Below are 22,506 nucleotides of genomic sequence, written 5' to 3'. Positions count from 1 at the left end.
CTATTTACATTATCTTATTAGTTATCTTTTTTTTTTTTTTAAGATTGTATTTATTTGAGACAGAGACACAGGCAGAGGTAGAAGCAGGCTCCATTCAGGGATCCCGATGTGGGACTCGATCCCGGGACTCCAGGGTCATGCCCTGGACCAAAGACAGGTGCTTAACCACTGAGCTGCCCAGGCATCCCTAGTTATCGTTGTTATTCCTGTTCTGCAGATGAGAAAACTGATATTCAGAGGGTTACTCAATATCCTACAGTTGATGAGACATGAGTTTAAGATTCAAACTCCGGTGTTTCTGTCTCAGTAACCTGAGATGTTAACTCCTAAGCCATGTGGTTATTGACATGTAGACACTGACCAGTAGCAGCAGCAACATCACCTGGGAAATGCATATTCTCCATCTCTGCCTCAGAAGTACTGGGTAAGCTATTTTTAAAAATGCCCTGCAGGCTTTAAAATATATATACATTTAAATCTGGTTCTTGGGCAGCCCGGGTGGCTCAGCGGTTTGGCGCTGCCTGCAGCCCAGGACGTGATCCTGGAGACCCTGGATGGAGTCCCACGTCGGGCTCCCTGCAGGGAGCCTGCTTCTATCTCTGCCTGTGTCTCTGCCTCCCCCCCCCCGTCTCAATAAATAAATAAAATCTTTAAAAAAAAATGCCCTGCATGTGGGGCATCTGGGTGGCTCAGTTGTTTAAGTGTCTGTCTTCAGCTCAGGTCATGATCTTGGGGCTCTGGGATCGAGCTCCACATAAGGCTCCCTGCTCAGTGTGGAATCTGCTTCTCCCCCTGCCCTTACTCTCTTCTCATGTTCTGTCCCTCACTCTCTCAAATAAATAAATAAATAAATCTTAAAAAAAAAAAAATGCCCTGCAGGTGATTTTAAGGCACACCGACACACAAAATTGTAAAGCAGAATTGTCCAATTGAACTTTCTGGAATGATATTTTATACAATCTTGTCTAATAAGGTATCTTCTAGCCACATGCGGCTACTGAACATTTGAAATGCAGTTAGTGTGATTGAGAAACTACATTTAAATTCTATATAATTTTAATTAAAATGTAAATAGCCACAAATGGTTAGTGGCTACTATGCTGGATAGTACAGCTATTATCTCCTTGTCTACTTGACTGTGGTTCTTTATGACATCATCCTTCACTTCTAAAGAGCACCACTCATGCAGTCAATTGGCAGCAATTACAGCAGAACGGTGTTGGAAATATATTGGAGTAAGTGTAGTCTTATGTAGGACCCACTATCTAGGAGGCTTCCCCCGTTGTCAATGTGTAGTGTTTTAAAAAGAATAGATGAGAGCATTCACCCCACATGACCCTTAAATGAGTCCATGCAATACTAAATGTAGTGATTAGGTTATTTGTACAGATTGATCATCCCATATAGAACAACGGTTCTGCTGCATAAAAGATGAATTCCACAAATATTGACCTAGATAGGACTTTGATAAAAGGTCATAAATCCTTATGGAATACAAGCTTTTTTTTTTAAGCATGTAAGAATATACAGATATGATAACTCATTTGATGTGACTCAAAGGCAATTTTTTTTGGACAAGATGTTGGCCCTTTATACCATTAGGAAGTAGCTGACCTGAAATGTAGTAAACATAAGAGTCTGTAAACTTCAAAATTGTAACTTGGTTTGTAAGTGGTAGAAATGAAGAGAGGCAGTGTAGTCATGCCATGTAGGGTGGAGAAAAAGACTATGTCAAGGCTAGAATTTTTTTTTTTAATTTTTATTTATTTATGATAGTCACAGAGAGAGAGAGAGAGAGGCAGAGACATAGGCAGAGGGAGAAGCAGGCTCCATGCACCGGGAGCCCGACGTGGGATTCGATCCCAGGTCTCCAGGATCGCGCCCTGGGCCAAAGGCAGGCGCCAAACCGCTGTGCCACCCAGGGATCCCAAGGCTAGAATTTATTTACAACTGTCGAAAGGAGGGGTGCCTGGCTAGCTTAGTCCATCAAGCATGTGACTCTTAATCTCAGGGTCTTGAGTCCAAGTCCTACATTGAGTGTGGAGCCTACTCAAAATAACAATAAAATAAAATAACTTAAAGAACCTCACAACTATCCAGAGGAGAGAGAAACTCCAGCTAGTGAACATTCTTGATAATACACTGAAACAGATACTAAGAATTTTAAATCCTCCTGCTCACCTTGGGAAGTTCATTAGCAGGCGCCAAGGGTCAATTCCAACAAACATTTATTGACTTATGGGTCAGCACTGATGAGAATTTAATGATGAGAACAGCTGTGTTCCTGAGAGAGGCATGCTGGGAGATGTACATTAAGAAAATTACTATGGGAAGGGGCTGTTGCGGGACTGCCTTCTAGGGACCATGAAGACCAGAACGAGGTGGTTGTTGTTGGGACTGGGAAGGTAGGGAAGGCTATGTGAAGCTTATAGAGCTAGAACCCCATGGGAAATTTTTAGATATGGGGGTGCTGAACTTCATTAAAAAACTGAAGTTTAAATTTGGATACTGAAAGATGGTGATATTAACACTGCACTTGAAAGAAAGAGAACATGTGGAAGAGAGGTGATGTGTCATGGACTTGAGGGACTACAGGTCCTAGTAACTTGATGTTATTTCTTGCCATGACCCAAGCAGGCAGAAAATGATTCCAAGGGTATATGATCAAGTGTCTATCAGGTGTTGGCCATGATTTGGAAACTGCGTAGAGGAGAGAACCATAATACATCTTTCTTAAAGAGCGTGGAATTGCAAATCCTGGAGTCTATTTAAAAATCTAAGGTATGACCGGCCTGATAAAATGTCCTTGTTAATTATCTGACAAATTGCTTTACTTCAGTTAATTCTTCCCTCCTTAATATTTGCAGATCTTACACAATTCTTTCTCTTTTTAAAAAAAAATATATATATATTTTAATTTATTTGACAGAGAGTGCAAGTGCACAAGCAGGGGAAGTGGCAGGCAGAAGGAGAGGGAGAAGCAGACTCCGCACTGAGCAGGGAACTCAACATGGGACTCGGTCCCAGGATCCTGGGATCGTGACCAGAGCCAAAGGCAGATGCTTAACTGACTGAGCCACCCAGTTGCCCCTTGCACAGTTCTTTCTAGAGTGTGATGATTTGCTAGATCAGGAGTTCCTTGACTAATGGAACCATTTCTGGGGCACCTGGCTGTCTCTGTTGGTAGAGCATGCAACTCTTGATCTCATGGTTGTGAGTTTAAGCCCCACATTGGGGGTAGAGATTACTTAATAAATAAAAAGTAAAAAAAAAAATAAAGAGGCTACTTCTTATTTAACTTCATGTTGTGAACCCTTAGTCTTAGGACCTAACACACAAATATTGGCTTAAGTATTAGAGTAACATCTGGATGAACGAAATGGTATAAGGACATTGCTCAGTCCTCCTCATTGTTGCCAAAGCTAAGCCTGGCCACAGGAGTCCTGACATTGGCTCAGATTGTTCTTCCAGATGGGCTCTATCGATGTTGGGTATATGGGACAAGTCAGGGCTTTGGTTGGCAGGTGATAGTGATGATATGTGGTGTGAGGTTAGGGGAGGACATCATGGTGATGGGTCTAGGAAAATAGAAGAGAAGATATCTAAGTAAGCTTATTTATTTATACATCTATAAACTACTTATTAGCAAATAAGTCCTACAGATTTATTTCTTTTTGTACATACTCATAGTGTGGTCATGGTGGCATAGCTTTGGTATACTGTCCTCAGTCACAAAGTCCTCAGAAGTGGTGTAGCCATCTGTGGGCCCAAATCTTCAGTTGCTCCAGGTCTTCATGAAGTTTGTCATCCAGACTGGTCAGGACATGGCTGTATTTTCCATAGTTCACGTCCTTTGCTCAAAAACCTTTTGCATGGGATCTCGTACTGGCATGGATTCTACATGATGGTGATCACACATTTCATCTCCTCCTAGTGAGCTCTCCTGCCCTATCAGTGAGATCGATGTCTGCTTTCCTCGATACTGCATGAGCATACCTTCACAAAATGTGCTGGAACTTCTCAGGGATCACTAGGGCACGGCGGCGGCCCCAGAGGCAGAGTAGGCCTCCAGTGGAAGAGTTAAGTACATTTATTTTTAGTACTTTTCTACTTTCTCTATGTTACTCTGATCAAATTTTCATTTTTCTTCCTTCAGTTCTCAGATACCTGTACTAAAAGGTAATATATACAAGGCACTGTGCTGACAGGGTACAAAATACAAAGAGCAAATTCTAGAGTACAAAGTATCCCATCTGTAGGGGCTGCACTGTTCCTTAAAGCTCATATTGCCATGTCCAGTGAGTCTTTGATAGCCTTCTTGCTTTTCAGTGCAATCTGGTACCTGTGTTCTTCCCATATTGCATTAATTCTCTTTGAAAGATTTCCCCTCACTTCACAGGAATGCATAATATAATCTGTCTTACCTAAAAAGTCTTCTGTTTTTAAAGAGTCTCTTGTTTCATGGGGAGAATATTTCAATCGTAATATTACCATTGGGGCTTGACTTGCTGTAAGGTATATATTTATTTTCCTTATCGATTTAATGGCCTTTTGATAATTGTCCATGAGACTCAGCAAAGTTCTAGCATTGATATTTAATATTTTAAAACAAGTCTCTTTCTCTGTGATTCTAATATAGATCCAGTATCTGCTTTGGATTTGATAATATACTGCTTAAGAACCAGATTAATTAATTAATTAATTAATTAATTAATTATTTAAAATAAAAGACATGAGAGACACAGAGAGAAAAGAGACACATGAGAGACACATTAATTTATTCATGAGAGACAGAGAGAGAAAGAGAGAGGCAGAGACACAGGCAGAGGGAGAAGCAGGCTCCATGCAGGGAGCCCCATGTGGGACTCCATCCTAGGTCTCCAGGATCATGCCCTGAGCCCAAGGTTGCTCTAAACCACTGAGCCACCCAGGCTGCCCAAGAGCCAGATTTAAATGTATATATTTTTTAAAGCACTGACCTTGCTTTGGGAAGCAGTATGTATTTTCTTAGCCCCTGCTTAACCAAGCAGTGGTTACAAAAGAACCCTTTCCACCTTCTTTGTCCTTTATTGTTTTTTTGTTTGAGAAATAAATGCATTGCACTTTCTTACATGAAAGTTGGATCCTTATTTTTATGATTCTTATGAATATTTCACTGTTTCTAACTAACTTAGGAATTATGCATGAAAAATAAAAGAACTAAAACTGGGTTTGCCAAATCCTGAGGTGAGCTTATTGAAATTGGAGACAGTAATAAAGCAAACAAAGCCAAAATAAAATAAAAGACAGTATGCTCACTGGAAAAAAAAGGAAACAAGTTTGTCATTCTAAGTGAAGCAGGTGAGGATGAGAGATGAGAACCAAGGTTATAATAAAAATAATAAATGAATGGTCAATTCAAATCCGATATAAACCCCTGGTTCTCAAACTTTAGTATGTATCAGAACTACCCTGAGGACCTATTAAAGTCCTTTCTGGACTTCACCCAGAGTTTCTGATTCAGTAGGTCTGGAGTATTTGTTTTTCTAATCAGTTCCCAGGTGAAACTAATGCTGCTGGTTTAGGGACCACATCTTGAGAACTATTAATTTAGCCAAATAATAGAACACTAGACACCATTGAACTTGATCATGTAGATGTATTATTTATTAACAGAGAATGGTAAATTCATAATGGAACTAATGAGAGGGAAAGATAGGGAGCCCCCCTTCTTGGTCCCCACCAATCTTATCTTTTTCAATTCTTTGTACATTGGTAGTTGCTGAGACATCAACTTTGTATTCCAAGTTTTATAATTAATGGAAAGAAGTAAGCTTTCCTTGCACAGTGTGTTGTGTCAAGATGTAGCCCTAGTAAGTGTCAGAAAGTCATCTATGGAAGAGTTAGAGATAGTGAATGCGGAAGGAACGATAATATTAGAAAGTCACTATTTGCAACTCCTAATGTAATAATCCAATCAACGATCATCACTGGATGAAACAAGTAGGTGAAAAGCTGATGGTGATCTTTAGAGTGGAGGTATTCAATAGTTACTACACAAATCTGATTAATCTTAATGCAAATATAGAGAAACAATGAGACATTTTGGTGCTTGATATGATGCAGCACGAAACACCACACTCTAAGTATTTCTGCCAAATATGGGGAAACTGATTCTAACCAAGACTCTGGGGCTTCCTTCTATTTACAAAAACTATGGGAGAAAGAAAGAGATTGAGCTATGGCACAGGGAAGAAAACAGACACATCAAGAATATGGAATATTCTACAGGAGAAATCAGTGACATGGGAGGAAAAATTAGAGTAGCTTCCCCTTGATTCAGAGAGTCATAATAAGCCAATGTGTCAGTGGACCTTATTTAGATCTTGATTTGGACAAGCTAAATGCAAAAATATATATACATTAAGACCAGGAAATGCATAGCCTGAAAATTAGCCAACACCAAAGATTTATTCTTTTTTTTTTTTTTCAAAGATTTATTCTTAATTTTGTTAGATTGATATTAACATTTAGTCAGTAAGAGAATGGCCACATTTTAAAGAGATACATACTGATAGGAAATAATATGACATCTAGGATCTGCTTTAAAATGGTTTTGTAGGGCTGCTTAGTTGGCTCATTCAGTAGAGCATGTGACTCTTAATTTGGGGGTCATGAGTTCAAGCCCCAAGTTGGGTGTAGAGGATACTTTTAAAAAATAAAATAAAATAGGGATACCTGGGTGCCTCAATGGTTAAGCTTCTGCCTTTGGCTCAGGGCATGAACCTGGAGTCCAGGGATCAAGTCCCACGTTGGGCTCCTTGCATGGAGCCTGCTTCTCCCTCTGCCTGTGTCTCTGCCTCTCTCTCTGTGTGTCTCTCATGAATAAATAAATAAAATCTTTAAAAATAAATAAAAATAAAATAAATAAATACAATAGTTTTGCAAAGAGATAAAAGGGTAGAAGGAAAGTCACAAAAATTTGATAAGCATAGTGTCTGGATAATGGGTATATTAAAATGCATTATCATATTCTCTCTACTTAGCGTGTGTTAAAAATTATCATAATACAAAATAGTGGAAAGAGTAACCTAATCTCCAAAGCTTTTCTTCTCTTAGTCTTAAATTGTGATAATTTTAAAAATCTGAAGTAAATTTTCAATGTCCTGATATTCTGTTTACAATCCTGTTTGCCTGCATTGCTTATCCACCATGTGACCTTGGGCAAAGGAATTATTAGGTTAGTTAAGTGGCAGTAATAATAGTATCTGCTCTAGGGTCTGTATGAGGATTAAAAGCGATAATGAATGTAAATCTCTTTACTCAGGGTCTGATGCATAGTAACCACTCAATAAACATTTGTTATTATTATTATATAAATAGTTGTTTTTTTCTATCCCTCTTTTTGTTTTTAAAGGTTTATTTTTTTGAGAGAGAGAGAGAGAAAGTGAGCAGGGGAAAGGCAGAGGGAAAGAGAGAGCACGCGCGAATCCTCACCCAGACTTCCTGCTGAGCATAAAGCCCCTACACAGGCTAGATCCCATGACCCTGAGATCATGACCCAAGCTGAAATTAAGAGTTGGTAGCTTAATTGACTAAGCCACCCAGGCACCCCTTTTTTCCCCTATCCTTTTAATAAATCAAGAGTTTCTTTTCCTCTCAGACTGATCATTTATAAAGGAGATATCAACTAACAGTAAGGATGTTGTCTACATTTTAAAGTGATGCGCTCTACTGGTATAGTTAATTTATAAGCTTAAAAGATTATTTAAATATATAACATATGTTAATGACATTAAAATATTTTCAGTGGGTTTTGGGGCTTGAGAAAATGATTTTAAAACAAATATCCTTTCATCATTCACCAATGCTAGTACAGCATGACTTGTTCTTCGTTTGCATAAATAATCTCTGTGCATTCTTCAGAAAAGGTAAACATCTTTGCTAAAGCTCTTAAAGCCTAGCTGAATTTAGAAGTAAGCCGTAATCCCAAGTTGACTTAGTCAGCTTCGGAACTGCCGTACCCTTACAGATGGATTGCCAGTCTTGTAACGGTGGTGATTTGAGTGCCATAGGAGGAGATCCAGAGGGTCCTGGGAGACAAGTGCAGATGACTCCCAAATTCTTTATGGACAAGGAAGTAAAATTTAGGAAGTGGCACATTTGGGCAGGGGGGAGGAATTCAGTACTGTTGGTTCTGCAAGAAGGAGGAGAACAATACATCTGGAGAATTAAACGGAAAGATGAGCACACAGATGGGTTAAGAAAGCAGTGTTTTGCCAACTGGATAACATCTGGCATGTTAGAGTGAAGTTAATTACCTAACAAGCTAAACAAAAGTCCAAGTAGCAAATGATCTCTTCATCTTTCTGCAGGAATATAACATCCCAAAATAAGGCATGTTATATGGGAAAACCAGAGACATGGATAGAGTTTAAAAAATAAAATCCTCCTTTCAACAGATGTGGAATCCACAGCTGGAATTAAAGCAGTCAGGAGTGTGGGAAGGAGGCAGTTTATAGAAAACCTAAATGTGGTATTAACTCTGGCAGTGGATTACAGCATAAAAGACAGCAACACATTTTCTTTCTCCCAGGATTGCTATGGTTTATCAGTTTATCAGCAATGCTTACAAAGCAAAGCATATACAAAGAGTTTTTCAGAAACAAAACAGAGATTTATATTGGTAACCGATTACAGGTCCGTGACTACAGTAAAACTTTTCTTTGAGATAAACTTACTTGTAAAATGTTGTATGAGTTATCAATATTATTGAGATGCTTTTCCTGCCAAGACTTATCTTCATGATCCTCTCTCTTTGTTCTATATCACCACAGCCTGGGATATCTTTCTGAGGCAATGAATCCAATCTGAGTTTTCGTCACAGTGACAGAAATTAAAGTAGCACGAAAGATCCAATCTCTCTCTGGCTTTGGTGGGGGTGGAGGGAGAAAGCCTTAGGTTTGCAATTCTACCTCCAAGATTCTTACTATCTTAAATCCTAAAGAACAGTAATTTTCCAGTCTTTTGAAAAGTAATAATACTTAAAAATTTCTGTTGTCTTTCTGATACATTAAAGGTAAAGATAGGGCAGCCCGGGTGGCTCAGTGGTTTAGAGCCACCTTTGGCCCAGGGTGTGATCCTGGAGACCCGGGATCGAGTCCCACGTCGGGCTCCTGGCATGGAGCCTGCTTCTCCCTCTGCCTGTGTCTCTGCCTCTCTCTTTCTCTCTCTCAAATAAATAAACAAATCTTTTTTAAAAATAAAGATCAAGATAATGTTTTATTCCAGTTCCCAAAGCTGGATGAGATGGTAGGAGCAAAACTACAACATGCTGCTGACAGGCAGTCAGCCATAGTCAATGAGCACCACTATATCCCATGTACAATTCTAGGTGCTAGAGCTATAGCTGTAAGTAGACAGACAAGGACTCCAAACACAGGAAGCTTCATTTTGGTGGAAGGAGAGACAAAGAAATAAACCAAATCATTTCAGCTAGTGGCCAATGCTGGGGGAAAAGAACATAAGGTCATGTGATTGAGAATGTTGGGGGGACCACTTTAGTTTGGATGATGAGGCAAAGGCTCAGAGAATGGATTGTCAGTCTTATGACGTGGCTCTCTGAGGAGGGAGCTTATCACTGAATCAACAAAGGAGCCAGTTACATCAAGAGCAGAGGCAAGAACATTCCAGGGAGAGGATAGAGCTAGTGCTAAGGCCCTACGGTAGGAATAAGTTTGATCAGGGACAAAGTATGGAAAATATAATGCATTTGTAATGAAGTTACTGATTGCATTAAATATGCTTAAGATGACAGTACTAATAGTAGAAAAACTAGTCCTTAGGAGGGAAATGAAATTCAAAGTATCCAAGAGTGGTGCCCATGATTGCAGTATGACTGAAAGAACAAGCAAGGCCCAGATGTTACAGAATAAATGCGCTTAATTCCTGAATTAATTCCAATTACTCTTGGCCTAGACTCAAAACCATCATAAGAACACTATCCAAATGGACTCAAAGAGTACAATATTTTTCCACAGTTTAAACATTAGGAAGAAGGCAGACCATAATGTCACCACTGTAAAACAACTTATAACAACTCTCTTCTCCCCATTTTAAGGCCCTCCTGAGAAAGCACTGCAAAAATGTTTCCTAAATATCTTTTAGTTCTCCTGAAGTATTGGTTAGAAAATATTAATATTGTAAGGTTCATAAGTCTTAAATCTATTTTTAGATTAGTTTTGAGTGAAGTTTACATTTTCATGAAGTTATTTGTCATTCTACTCTGATCCTTAATAGATAGCTTCAATATTTTTGCTAACTAGTTGTCACTTGATAGGTTTAACTGATGGCTACTTGTTGAGGCTCAAAGTTGAGAAAACTTAGAATGAGCTGCCATCTTTGTAGCTTTTCTCTTAAATAAGCAAATAGTTTAGAAAGGTGATTCAAGCTAGCTAAAAATACATATAGTATATATATCGTGGGATGCCGGGGTGGCTCAGTGGTTGAGCGTCTGCCTTTGGCTGAGGACATGATCCTGTGATCTGGGATCGAGTCCCACATCGGGCTCCTTGCGTGGAGCCTGCTTCTCCCTCTGCCTAGGTCTCTGCCTCTCTCTCTCTCTCTCTCTCTCTCTCTTTCTCTTTCTGTGTCTCTCATTAATAAATAACTAAATAAATAAAATCTTTTTTAAAAGTATAAATATGTCATATGTTTTATGTATATATAAAATATCTTATTTATCCATCATCTATCAGTGAATGAATGCGTGAATTGCTTCCATGTCTTTGTTACTGATTGATCTATCACAGCTGCTAACTCAGGAAATGAATAGATGAGTCCCCGTAGCTTTCCCTCCCAACTTCTCCATCCCACACAATCCAGAGGGGGCTGCACTAATCGAGACCATCGCCCCTGGCTGGGTTTGCCAACACCATTGCTCAACAAACTTGGATAAACTCTCTTGAAAGAAAAGCCCAATAACTCAAGGGTCAAGGGTTTGGAAAAGACAAAGGGAGAGATAGATTTCAGGTGCCAGCAACTGGAAGAGGTGGCAGGTGCAAGGGAATTAGGAACGTTAGACTCTGGATCACTTTTGTAAGAACATTGAGGGTTTTGTAACTTGTTCAAATTTGTTCTCTTTGACAGTCCATGGCCTAGTAGAGAGAGTAGTTAATCCTTAACATTACAAGCCAGTGTGTCTGTGTTCAGGGACAGCCAGACTGCTTTTCTCAATGTGGTCCACTCTGAAAATCCTCAGGGAGAGAAGCACGTTTGCTGGTGATCAGAGAAAGGAAAACAAGGGGCATCCCTGGGAACTGCTACCAGGAAAAATAAAGAAAAACAGCTTAGGGGAAATCTGCTGAGCATAAAAAACAGCTGCTGGTCACCCACTCTCACTTCTGGGGTGGAGATTTTCAACTTGGAAGATGAGTAGGTTCCACAATTGCTAATGTCCTGTTTGCATCCTAGGACGATTACACCAGCCTCTCTGATGCAGGCATCAGTATTTTTTTTTTAATTTAATTTATTTATTTGAGAGAGAGAGAGCAAGTGAGAGAATGAGCACATAGCAGGACTGAGCCACCCAGTTACCCGCAGGCATCAATATTTTTTTTATAGTTCCCCAGGTGATTGCAGAATATAGTCAAGTTTGGGGCACCTGGGTGGTTCCACCTTCGGCTCAGGTCATGATCTCTGGGTCCTGGGATCGAGCCCTCTGTCGGGCTTTCTGGTTAGGGGAGAGTCTGCTCTCTCTCTCCCTCTGCCCCTCCCCATCACTTGTTCTCCCACTCTCTTAAATAAATCAATAAATCAATAAAAAGAAAAAGAAAAGAATGTAGTCAAGGTGGAGACCCCCTGCCCTAGGAAACACTTCTCAAACTTTAAAGTTCTTATCAAACCACCTGGGGAACTTATTAAAATGTAGATTCTGGTTCAGGATGTCTGGTCCTGCATTTTTCAACCCAGCTCCCAGAAGTTACCATTGCTGGGGAGGGGGGTGGGGGAGCGGGTGGGAGGGGGCCCGAAGGAGGGGTACCCTGAGCTGCACCAGCCTTCTAATATTAATTCTGGACACCAGCTGATTCTGCAGTGTTTTCAGTGCCTGCCATTAAGCCAGTACTCAACACTTGAGTGTCAGACATTTTAAAATATAAATCTTGAAAACCTCATTAAATTTAGAATAAAATCTGAACTCACAATGGCTTTCAAATCTTCTAATGTGACAGGGTAAAGCTTTAGCCTACAGCTCTGCACTGACTCACCCTGCTGCAGGTACAGAGACCCTTACCGCTCCTCAAGCATGCAGACCTACCTTCCCTGCAGGGCCTGCAGAGGAGCTCTGCTTTCTGCCTGGAATAATTCCCCCTCCATATCCTCATGGCTTTCCCCCTTTTCAGCTCACTTGTCACTTCCCTCGCTCTTCTTGGATCTCTCATTCTAAGCAAGCCAACTTCCCTCCATCTCATAACTCTCTTCTCCATGTAGCTCTAATCGCTCTTTGAAATTGGCCTGCCTATTTGTTTGCTTATTGCTTTCCTGTCTACCTCCACAGCAATATTAGCCATGAAAGAAAATCTGCTGTCTGTCTAGGCCACTGCTTCACCCCTCAGCTCCTGGTAAAGAACCTAGAGGAGAGAAGACATGCACACAAAATGAAATTGAGCAGTAGGAGTATCAGTCAGGTATTTATATGGAAAAGGAGAATTAAGTTTCAGTAAGTACAAATTGTTACTGAAGAGAGGGTAAGGTGTGGGTTTCTGTGGTAGTGGCAGTGAGTGTACAGGTGGGGTTGAACCAACAGGATCATCTACTCATCACTGTGAGCCTGGCCTTGGCTCACACAGGACTTCTACTCCATGCTTTTAGGAAAATTTTTTTTTTTTTTCTCCCCCAAGATTTCTTCTTACTCTAACCAAACTTTTTTCTTTTTTTTTTTTTAATAAATTTATATTTTATTGGTGTTCAATTTGTCAACATACAGAATAACACCAGTGCTCATCCCGTTAAGTGCCCACCTCAGTGCCCACCACCCAATTACCCCCACCCCCCACTCACCTCCCCTTCCACTACCCCTAGTTCGTTTCCCAGAGTTAGGAGTCTTTCATGTTCTGTCTCTCTTTCTGGTATTTCCCCACTTATTTTTTCTCCTTTCCCCTTTATTCCCTTTCACTATTTTTTATATTCCCCAAATGAATGAGACCATATAATGTTTGTCCTCAAACTTTTTTCTTTTTATTTATTTATCTTAAGTAGGCTCCACACCCAATGAGGGGCTTGAACTCATAACCTTGAAATCAAGAGTTCCATGCTTTACCAACTGAGCTGGCCAAGGGCTCTTAGGAAAATCTTTTTTTTTTTTATTTTATTAAGATTTTATTTATTTATTCATGAGAGACACAGAGAGAGAGAGGCAGAGACACAGGCAGAGGGAGAAGCAGGCTCCACGCAGGGAGCCTGACGTGGGACTGGATCCCGGGTCTCCAGGATCACCTCCTGGGCTGAAGGCAGCGCTAAACCGCTGAGCCACCCGGGCTGCCCTCTTAGGAAAATCTTAATGAATTCATATACATTGGAGAAGCTGAATTCATATTTATATTAAGTAAGAACATTAGTTTATTAAAAGAAAGACTGTATTCATAAGCTGAAGCAAGATGCTTTGGCTCTTTTCAGGCCGTTTTTCTTGGAAACTGTAATCCGTGGAAGTGGTTGCTAAGCCTGGCTTCTGGGTGTGAGAGCTTTAGCATTTAGACCAATCAAATACTTGAAAAGTCACTTTGGCAGATTATAGGTATTAAGCACCAGGACATACCTGTGATTAGATTGGAAGGTGCAAATTCTTCAATGGTTTTATGTTCTGATTTCTAGCCAATATTCAATTCTCACGTATTCTTAATTGAGTACTTACTCAATTATACTTAATTGTACTTGAGTTTGTGCTCCTACTACTGTGGTTTTGTAGATTGTCATTATGTATTTTTATATTTAAATTGAAGTAGCAACAAATGATATAACAGGATTCAGTCTTTGTTAAGATTAAAAAGATAAATAATGAAAAGCAATCTCCCTTTTATTTCTTTTTTTTTTTTTTTAAATTTTTTATTTATTTATGATAGTCACAGAGAGAGAGAGAGAGAGAGGCAGAGACATAGGCAGAGGGAGAAGCAGGCTCCAGGCACCAGGAGCCCGACGTGGGATTCGATCCCGGGTCTCCAGGATCGCGCCCTGGGCCAAAGGCAGGCGCCAAACTGCTGCGCCACCCAGGGATCCCTCCCTTTTATTTCTGACCTTTGCTAAATGATTAAGAGAAGACAAGTTAGGCGATACAAACAAATGTTATTTAACATTCCATGAATTAAATACTCTCTGTTCCCAAGGGACCAGAGAACTGTAAAATGGGTGAAGGCAGGAAGCTTTTATAGGATAAAGAATAAAGGAAGTAAGTAGAGAGCCCAGCACTGACTTGGTGTTTGGAGGTGGGCTGCCTGGCTATACTGTGTTTCTGGTCAGAAGGAGGATTTATAGGGACATGAATATTACCTAAGTTTCATTTTGTTGACATGGTATCCCAGGCAGGAGTAGAAATTCATTTCAATACTTCAATCCCCAGTTCCTCCTCAAGAGACCACCACTGTTGACCCTGTCTTGTGTATCCTTCCAAAACTGTTCCATGCATCATCTGAGCTTCACTTTATTAATCTGCAAAATGGGGTAATAATAGCACCTGGTCTCATCAGGGTCTCATGAAGATTAAATGTATGAACACATGTAAAGGCCTTTAAAACAGTGACAGATACATACTGTGAATTTGTTCTTTTTAAATGATACCATGCATTTATTTATTTATTATTTTTTTAAAATTTTTATTTATTTATGATACTCACAGAGAGAGAGAGAGGCAGAGACACAGGCAGAGGGAGAAGCAGGCTCCATGCACCGAGAGCCCGATGTGGGATTCGATCCCGAGTCTCCAGGATCGCGCCCTGGGCCAAAGGCAGGTGCTAAACCGCTGCGCCACCCAGGGATCCCAATACCATACATTTATTAATATGAAGATTGGATATCAGTGCTGTTCAAAATAGAGATATGTATATCTCTTTAATATTACTTAATACTGCATTTTGTAGTAGCCTCAGTAAGAAAGTACAAAGAAATAAATGAAAAACTTTTAGTAATATTTTTGTTTACCTCGATAGATCCCATAAAATATCATTTCAACATGTAATCAATGTAATATATTTTTTAATGTACACCCATTTTAATGTGATATTTTATAATCTTTTTATTTTTGCTGTTCTTTGAAGTTCGGTGTGCATTTCTTGCTCTCAGAACACCTCACCTGGCACTAGGTCCAACTGAAGTACCTTCTAACTACATATGGCTAGTAGCTACTGTACGGGACAGAGCAGGTCTACACATCAATCTATCAACTTGTCACGTTTTGTACTCTATTCAAATAATACTATTCCATGTGTACCTGAATATCATAAAATATTAATATTTTGGATGAATTTGGGGAGAGACAAATACTGTGTTTATCATATTTAAAATAATGTGGTTTTAACCTCTCAAATGCCTACAGCAAAAGTGAATTCCTAAAATGCTTAATATAATGGAAAGAACAAGGATTTCTCATTGTTCTTCGAGAGAGGATGACCTTTCTAGCTGTGGCTCATGGTGGGAACTGGTCTGCCTTGCATGCCACCTGCTGATTCTGCACCAGCTGTGCTCAGGGCTGCCTTGGAGTTCTTCCTCAGGGCACCTTCTCCTGTGAGCCATATCAGCTCTGGCAGGGTTGCTTCCTCCCTCTCACCCCCCAGCATGCATGAACACTTGCCCCTTACCCAGTGAGTAATGTATGAATCTCTTTAAGGAGGAAAAACACAACTTTTTGTGTCTAAATGTTGATTTAAATGATTTTGTTACAATATAAAAAATAGTGCCAACATAAAATTGTCACTCCTTACGTTGGTGGTTTATATATCATAACACATCCAAAATGAAAACATTAACTTAAAGAAAAGGAATTATGTAGTTACTAGAGATGTACATGTACAAAAAGCATATAAGAAAAATAATTCTCCCTCCACCTATTGTCTCAGCCTCACAGTTCCCTTCCCAAAGGGAAACTAGATACAACATGTATGTATATGTGTGTACATATGTATTATTTATTCTTTGTTTATTTTTACAGAGATTTGTTGCATTCCTTTTCAAATAACAGTTCAGATGATTGACTAGTGGAATAGATGATGTTTTGTTGAAGTCACAACTGTACCACACCTGCACCTGCCCCTGCACCTGACTCCACAGCCTGGGTTCTTTTGAGTTCTGCAGGACCGGTACACAGGTGCTGTGCCCACCCCTGCCATGAAACCTTTATTCTTGCAGGGTTCAGGGTGGGCATTTTATCTTCACTTGGGCACCATATGTATATGGTGCATACTAAGTCCGTCTATTCTTTTCCCATCAGCCTGAGACAAGACTTGTGCTACTTGTGGCCAACTCAATCAAAACACACGTTCAACATGGGCTTTTAAGGCTTTGGGCAGATCTCAGTCATAAAGCAAGATTCAGAGTATATTTTTATTCATTTTTAAGGTTGTCATCAAAATGAGAATACAGAATTAAAATAAGTCCTATAGATGACCTATGGACCCAAGAATATCTTAGATTAGAAAGTATAAGCCCAATTATTTCAGTATATATATTCCTCAGGACTCTGCTCACTCAACCCCTAAAACTAAAGTCAGGTCCCCCAGTTATGTGTCTATAAAGCACCAGGTACTCCTTTAATACAGTCAGAGTTAAGCCATTGAGTATATGTTCATGTGTTTATTAATTAACTAATTAATATCGTTTATTTTATATAGTTATGTATTTAATGCTGTCTTGCCCATAAGAGTGTAGCTCAGGCGCAGGTCTCATGTCTGTATCTATAGTGCCCAGCACAGTGCTTTTCTCATAAAAGGCATTTAACAAATAGTTTTTGAGTGATTAATTAAAGTAATTATAAAAGACTAGGGTTCAAGTCCTATCTTTACTTCTGCCTCTGTAACCTTGAACACCAGTTATTGAATTTCTTTAGGTCTTTTTTTTTTTTTAATTTATTTATGATAGTCACAGAGAGAGAGAGAGAGAGAGAGAGAGGCAGAGACACAGGCAGAGGGAGAAGCAGGCTCCATGCACCGGGAGCCCAACGTGGGATTCGATCCCGGGGTCTCCAGGATCGTGCCCTGGGCCAAAGGCAGGCACCAAACCGCTGCGCCACCCAGGGATCCCATTTCTTTAGGTCTTAATCTCTGTATATCATAAAATGAGGCAAGTAGAATAGAACAGAGATTCTTAAACTTGAAATCACCTGGAAAGCTTTTAAATAATATATATGGTGGAGTTCCACTTGTAGATACTGATTTACTAGTTCTGGGGAACATCTAGGGAACCTATTCCTTTTTTTTTTTTTTTTTAAGATTTATTTACTTGAGAGCAAGAGAACATGAGTGGGGGAAGGAACAGAGGGAGAAGCAGCAGCTCTGTAGGGCTATGTCCCAGGACCCTAAGATCATGATCTGAGCTGGAGGCAGACATTTAACTGACTAAGCCACCTGGGCACTCCTAGGAAATCTCTTCTAAAAGCTCCTTTAGCTTACTGTGTATATAGCCAGAGTTGGAAACTGAATCAGTTCTAACATCCTATGCTTCTTTGTATATATTAGTCCTTGACTTAAATTTAACATGTAGTGATTGAGGACCCAATATATGCTAAATATATCTACACTGGGATTAGTAATATGAGGAATATTTAGATTTCCCAAGGACTTCCTGGCTGAGAGACACAGCGATCTAACAGCATTTTGAACACTATGTTAGCACAGGATGCTGCAAAACGCAGAGAAGGCATTCATTTCAGTCTGAAGTTTAAAGAAAAATTGCAAGAGATGGAACTTCAATCATTGGATTTTGAGTTAACCACTGAAGGTAGAAATTAACCAAGGGGGAAGGTAGGTCAACAGAAAAGACAGAATGTGCAAAAGTCCAGAGGCGTGAAAAAATCCAGTTCACTAGAATCCGATAAATAATTCCCAAAGTTGGAGCAGAGCCAGAGGCAGTAGGGTTTAGGAAAAGTCTCTTGAGAAGAAGCTGTTGTTGTAGCTTCTTGGCTGTGACCAGGGTTTTTGAGCCAGAAAGGTTTCTTTTAAATCTTGGTTTTGTCGCTCTCTCTCCCTGTGGGACTCATAAAAATTAATTAACTTGTTCACACTTAATTTCCTTATCTGCTAAGTGGGGGCACTAATACCTGTCTTGTAAGATGACTAGAAAAATTTAAGGAGGCAAAATGAGGAAATATATATACAGTTCTCGATACAGTGACTGGTAAATTATAACCAAAAAATATGCCCAGGAAGGCAAGTTTACTACAGCTTTTCTTCCATTTTTCAGTTTTAATGACTACGGGGTACTGATATTGTAGTTAAAGTTTTATTTTTTAAATAAAAATTGTAACTGTCATTATTTTCATGAGGAAGATATTCAGGGAAAAGTAAGTGTCCTTCTCAAACCCAGGTGTCTGTTCTATGATTTGTTCTTCCTAGAGGCAACATTAACATTTAATGTGCTCTTTAGAGATATTCTAAAGCACATTTGAAGTAGCAAAAAAAAATTAGAGGCAATCAAGATGTCCATCAGTATGGGAAATGTCTCTGGAATAGGTACCCTTTTTATACTGGGTAGTTGTCAAAAAAAAACAAGTTGCAAAATGGAGTATTCCATTGCAATATCTTCTTTTAAATACACATGTAATGTTATAAAGAGATATAAATATCTGTGTGGGTATATATATCATTTCATGTTTATAATCAATACCTAATGATTAAGAATTCAGTACTCTTTATTGTGGCATTTTCAAAATCTAACTTAACCTTTTAAATATTCATATCTCAGTGATATAACATGCTTGCTTATCTACTAACTTGAGGGAGTTGCTCCTAAAAGTAATTTACACATTGTGAAAAGATTGCTGAATAAATCAGTACGGGTCAAATCTTGTAACCTTAGACACTAATATCATTTGGAAGTCTATAACTACCTTGATAGAGTGCCTATGGACACCCTGTAATTTCTTTTCTTCTTTCTTTCTTTTTTTTCCTGAAGTACAGTTGACATACAATATTATATTAGGTTTAGATGTAAAACATTAGTGATTTGACATTTATATACATTACAACATGCTTACCAGGATAAGTATAGTTATTGTTTGTCACTATACAAAGTTATTATAATATTATTAACTGTATTCCCTATGCTGTACTTTAAATCTCCATGACTCTCTTATTTTAAAACTGTCATTTGTGTCTCTTAATCCCTTGCTTATTTTGCCCCTCCCCCTGGCAGCCTCTAGTTTATTCTCTATATTTATGAGTCTGTTTCTGTTTTGTTTGGTTCTTTTTGTTTCGTTTTTTATTTTAGACTCTACATAGAAGTGAAGTCATATGGCATTTGTTTTTCTATGTTTGAGTGTTTCTTTTAGGATAGATCTCTAGGTCTATCCATGTTATCACTAATGGCAAGATTTCAATCTTTTTTATGACTGAGTAATATTAGTATGCCTGTGTGTGAGTATCTTCTGTATCCATTAATCTATTGATAGATCCTTAGGTGGCTTCCATATCTTGGCTATGGTAGATAATGCTGCAACGAACATAAAGTGCCTATATTTTTTTGGATTAGTGTTTTTGTTTTCTTTGAATAAAGAAAGTGGAATTACTGGATCGATCATATGATATTTCCTTTTTTTTTTTTTTAAATTTATTTATGATACTCACAGAGAGAGAGGCAGAGACACAGGCAGAGGGAGAAGCAGGCTCCATGCACCGGGAGCCCGACGTGGGATTCGATCCCGGGTCTCCAGGATCGCGCCCTGGGCCAAAGGCAGGCGCTAAACTGCTGTGCCACCCAGGGATCCCGATCATATGATATTTCCACTTTTAATTTTTTGAGGAACCTCCATACTGTTTTCCACAGTGGCTGTACCAATTTATATCCCTATCAAGATTGCCAGAGTGTTCTCTTTTCTCCACATCCATGCCAATGGATTACTTACTGTCTTTTTTATGTTGGCCAATCTGACTAGAGTGAGGTGATACCTCATTGTGGTTTGGATTTCCATGTTCGTGATGATGGGTGATGTTGAGCATCTTTTTCTGTGCTTATTGGTCATCTGTATGTCTTCTTTTTTTTTTTTAATTTATTTATGATAGTCACACACAGAGAGAGAGAGAGAGAGGCAGAGACATAGGCAGAGGGAGAAGCAGGCTCCATGCACCGGGAGCCCGACGTGGGATTCGATCCCGGGTCTCCAGGATCGCGCCCTGGGCCAAAGGCAGGCGCCAAACGGCTGCGCCACCCAGGGATCCCTGTATGTCTTCTTTGGAGAAATGCCTGTTCATGTTTTCTGCCCATTTTTAAAATGAATTATTTGGGTTTTCTTGGGTGTTGAGTTGTATAAGTTCTTTATATATTTTGGTTATTAACCATCATTTGCAAATATCTTCTCCCATTCAGTAGTTTGCTTTTTCATTTTGTTGATAATTTTATTCGGTGTGCAAAAAAAACCTTTTTATTTGATACAGTCCCAATCAATAATTTTGGCTTTTTTTGCCTTTGCCTGAGGAGACAGACCAAAACTAATATTGCTAGGACAATGTCTGAGAGTTTACTTCCTATGTTTTCTTTTAGTTTTATGGTTTCAGGTCTTACATTTACCTCTTTAATCTATTTTGAGTTTATTTTTGTATATGGTGGGACATATACAAAAGAGGGACACTAATTTTTTTTAATTATGGCCCACTAGTAGAGATTTGTGCATGCTTTAAGTATGATGAGGTATAATTTTATTTCCTTAGATATCTGTGCTGTAATGTTTATCTAGGATTTATTAATAGCTATTTTGCTTATACGCTAAATGTACATATTCATTGTAAGATATATTTGGATTTCAAACTAATATTAGTTGTCATATTTTGCTTTTTTTTCTATTTATTTATTTTTTAAAGATTTAGTTATTTTTTAGAGAGAGAGGAACTCCAAGCAGACTCCATGCTAAGTGCTAGCCTGACACAGGACTTGAGCTCATGACTCCGAGATTGTGCCATAAGCATCTTTACTATGTTGTATTCCCTTACATTATTTTTCTCTATAAGTAGTTGTTAATTATGTTACCTGGTAGTTTTACTTGAAGCAAATATTATTTTAATAAACTTGAGAGTGGAGAAGTTCTTTGCTTCATGGTATTAAAGTCAGAAACCCTAAAACAGAATTGGCTATGTGAAAATTAATAGCCACTCTATGAAAAAGAAGACAAAATTACCACAATATAAATGTGTGTATGATAAATTTGTGGAAATATTTGCAAAATATGATGCTGAAAATAATTAATTGTGGGACACCTCGCTGGCTCAATTGGGAGAGCATGCGACTCTTGATCTCAGGGTTGTGAGTTCGAGCCCCACATTGGGTGTGGAGTCTACTTTAAAAAAAACTAACTGCTTTAAATATTTTATAAAGTTATACAAATCCATTGGAAAAGGTGAAGCCCCTCCCCAGAAAAATGGGCAAAGACTTCAACAGGCAATTCCCAAGAGAAAGGATACAGATGCAAATAATATACTTTTTATTTTTAAATTATCTTTAAAAAGATTTTATTCATTTATCTGACAGAGAGACGAGAGAGAACAAGCAGAGAGAGCAGCAGGTGGAAGAATAGGGAGAAGAGGCTCCCCAAGGAGTAGGAAGCCCAACTTGGGGCTTCATCCCAGGACCTTGGGATCATGACCTGAGCCGAAGGCAGATGCTTCACTGATTGAGCCATGCAGGCAGCCCCAATAATGTACTTTTAAAATGCTTATCCTCATTAATAATCAAAGAAATGTAAATTACAAGGTAAAAAAGTACATTTGGATTTCAGAATGATCAAATGAGAAAGTCTTAAAATCAAGTATATGTGATATTTAAATGACATTTACTTTGTTAGGGAGAGACGATGGAGGATGGCAGCTTGTTATACTATGAAATTGCAGAGATTTTCCATTTAGTGTGGTTACTGTTTTCCAATGCCACAATTCAAATTTTTTAGTCATCTCTTAGTGGAAGAGGACATTGGTTGCATTACTTTCCTTTTGTCTATAACAGTTTTTTTTTTTTAATTTTTATTTATTTATGATAGTCACACATAGAGAGAGAGAGAGAGAGGCAGAGACACAGGCAGAGGGAGAAGCAGGCTCCATGCACTGGGAGCCCGACGTGGGATTCGATCCCGGGTCTCCAGGATCGCGCCCTGGGCCAAAGGCAGGCGCCAAACCGCTGCGCCACCCAGGGATCCCGTCTATAACAGTTTAAAAGATTTCAATTTTCAGGATGCTTGGGTGGCTCAGTGGTTGAGCGTCTGCCTTTGGCCCAGAGTGTGATCCTGGATCCTGGGATCAAGTTCCACATCGGGCTCCCCGAGGGAGCCTGCTTCTCCCTCTGCCT

General features: G+C 39.2%; 1 long non-coding RNA gene across 1 annotated transcript; it reads left to right on the top strand.

Moving 5' to 3' along the window:
* Nucleotides 1-1,175: 1,175 nt before the first annotated feature.
* On the top strand, nucleotides 1,176-12,665 carry LOC144305421 (uncharacterized). Its single transcript, XR_013372453.1, has 4 exons — nucleotides 1,176-1,235; nucleotides 2,635-2,781; nucleotides 3,935-4,079; nucleotides 12,536-12,665. It is a non-coding gene; the product is annotated as an uncharacterized LOC144305421 (long non-coding RNA).
* The last annotated feature ends 9,841 nt before the right edge of the window (nucleotides 12,666-22,506 follow it).

The sequence above is a fragment of the Canis aureus genome, chromosome 35 (assembly GCF_053574225.1).
Source record: "Canis aureus isolate CA01 chromosome 35, VMU_Caureus_v.1.0, whole genome shotgun sequence".
In the NCBI taxonomy this organism is placed as follows: domain Eukaryota; kingdom Metazoa; phylum Chordata; class Mammalia; order Carnivora; family Canidae; genus Canis; species Canis aureus.
Note: the sequence above shows the minus strand (reverse complement) of the source record. Positions and strands in the feature narration are given on the sequence as shown.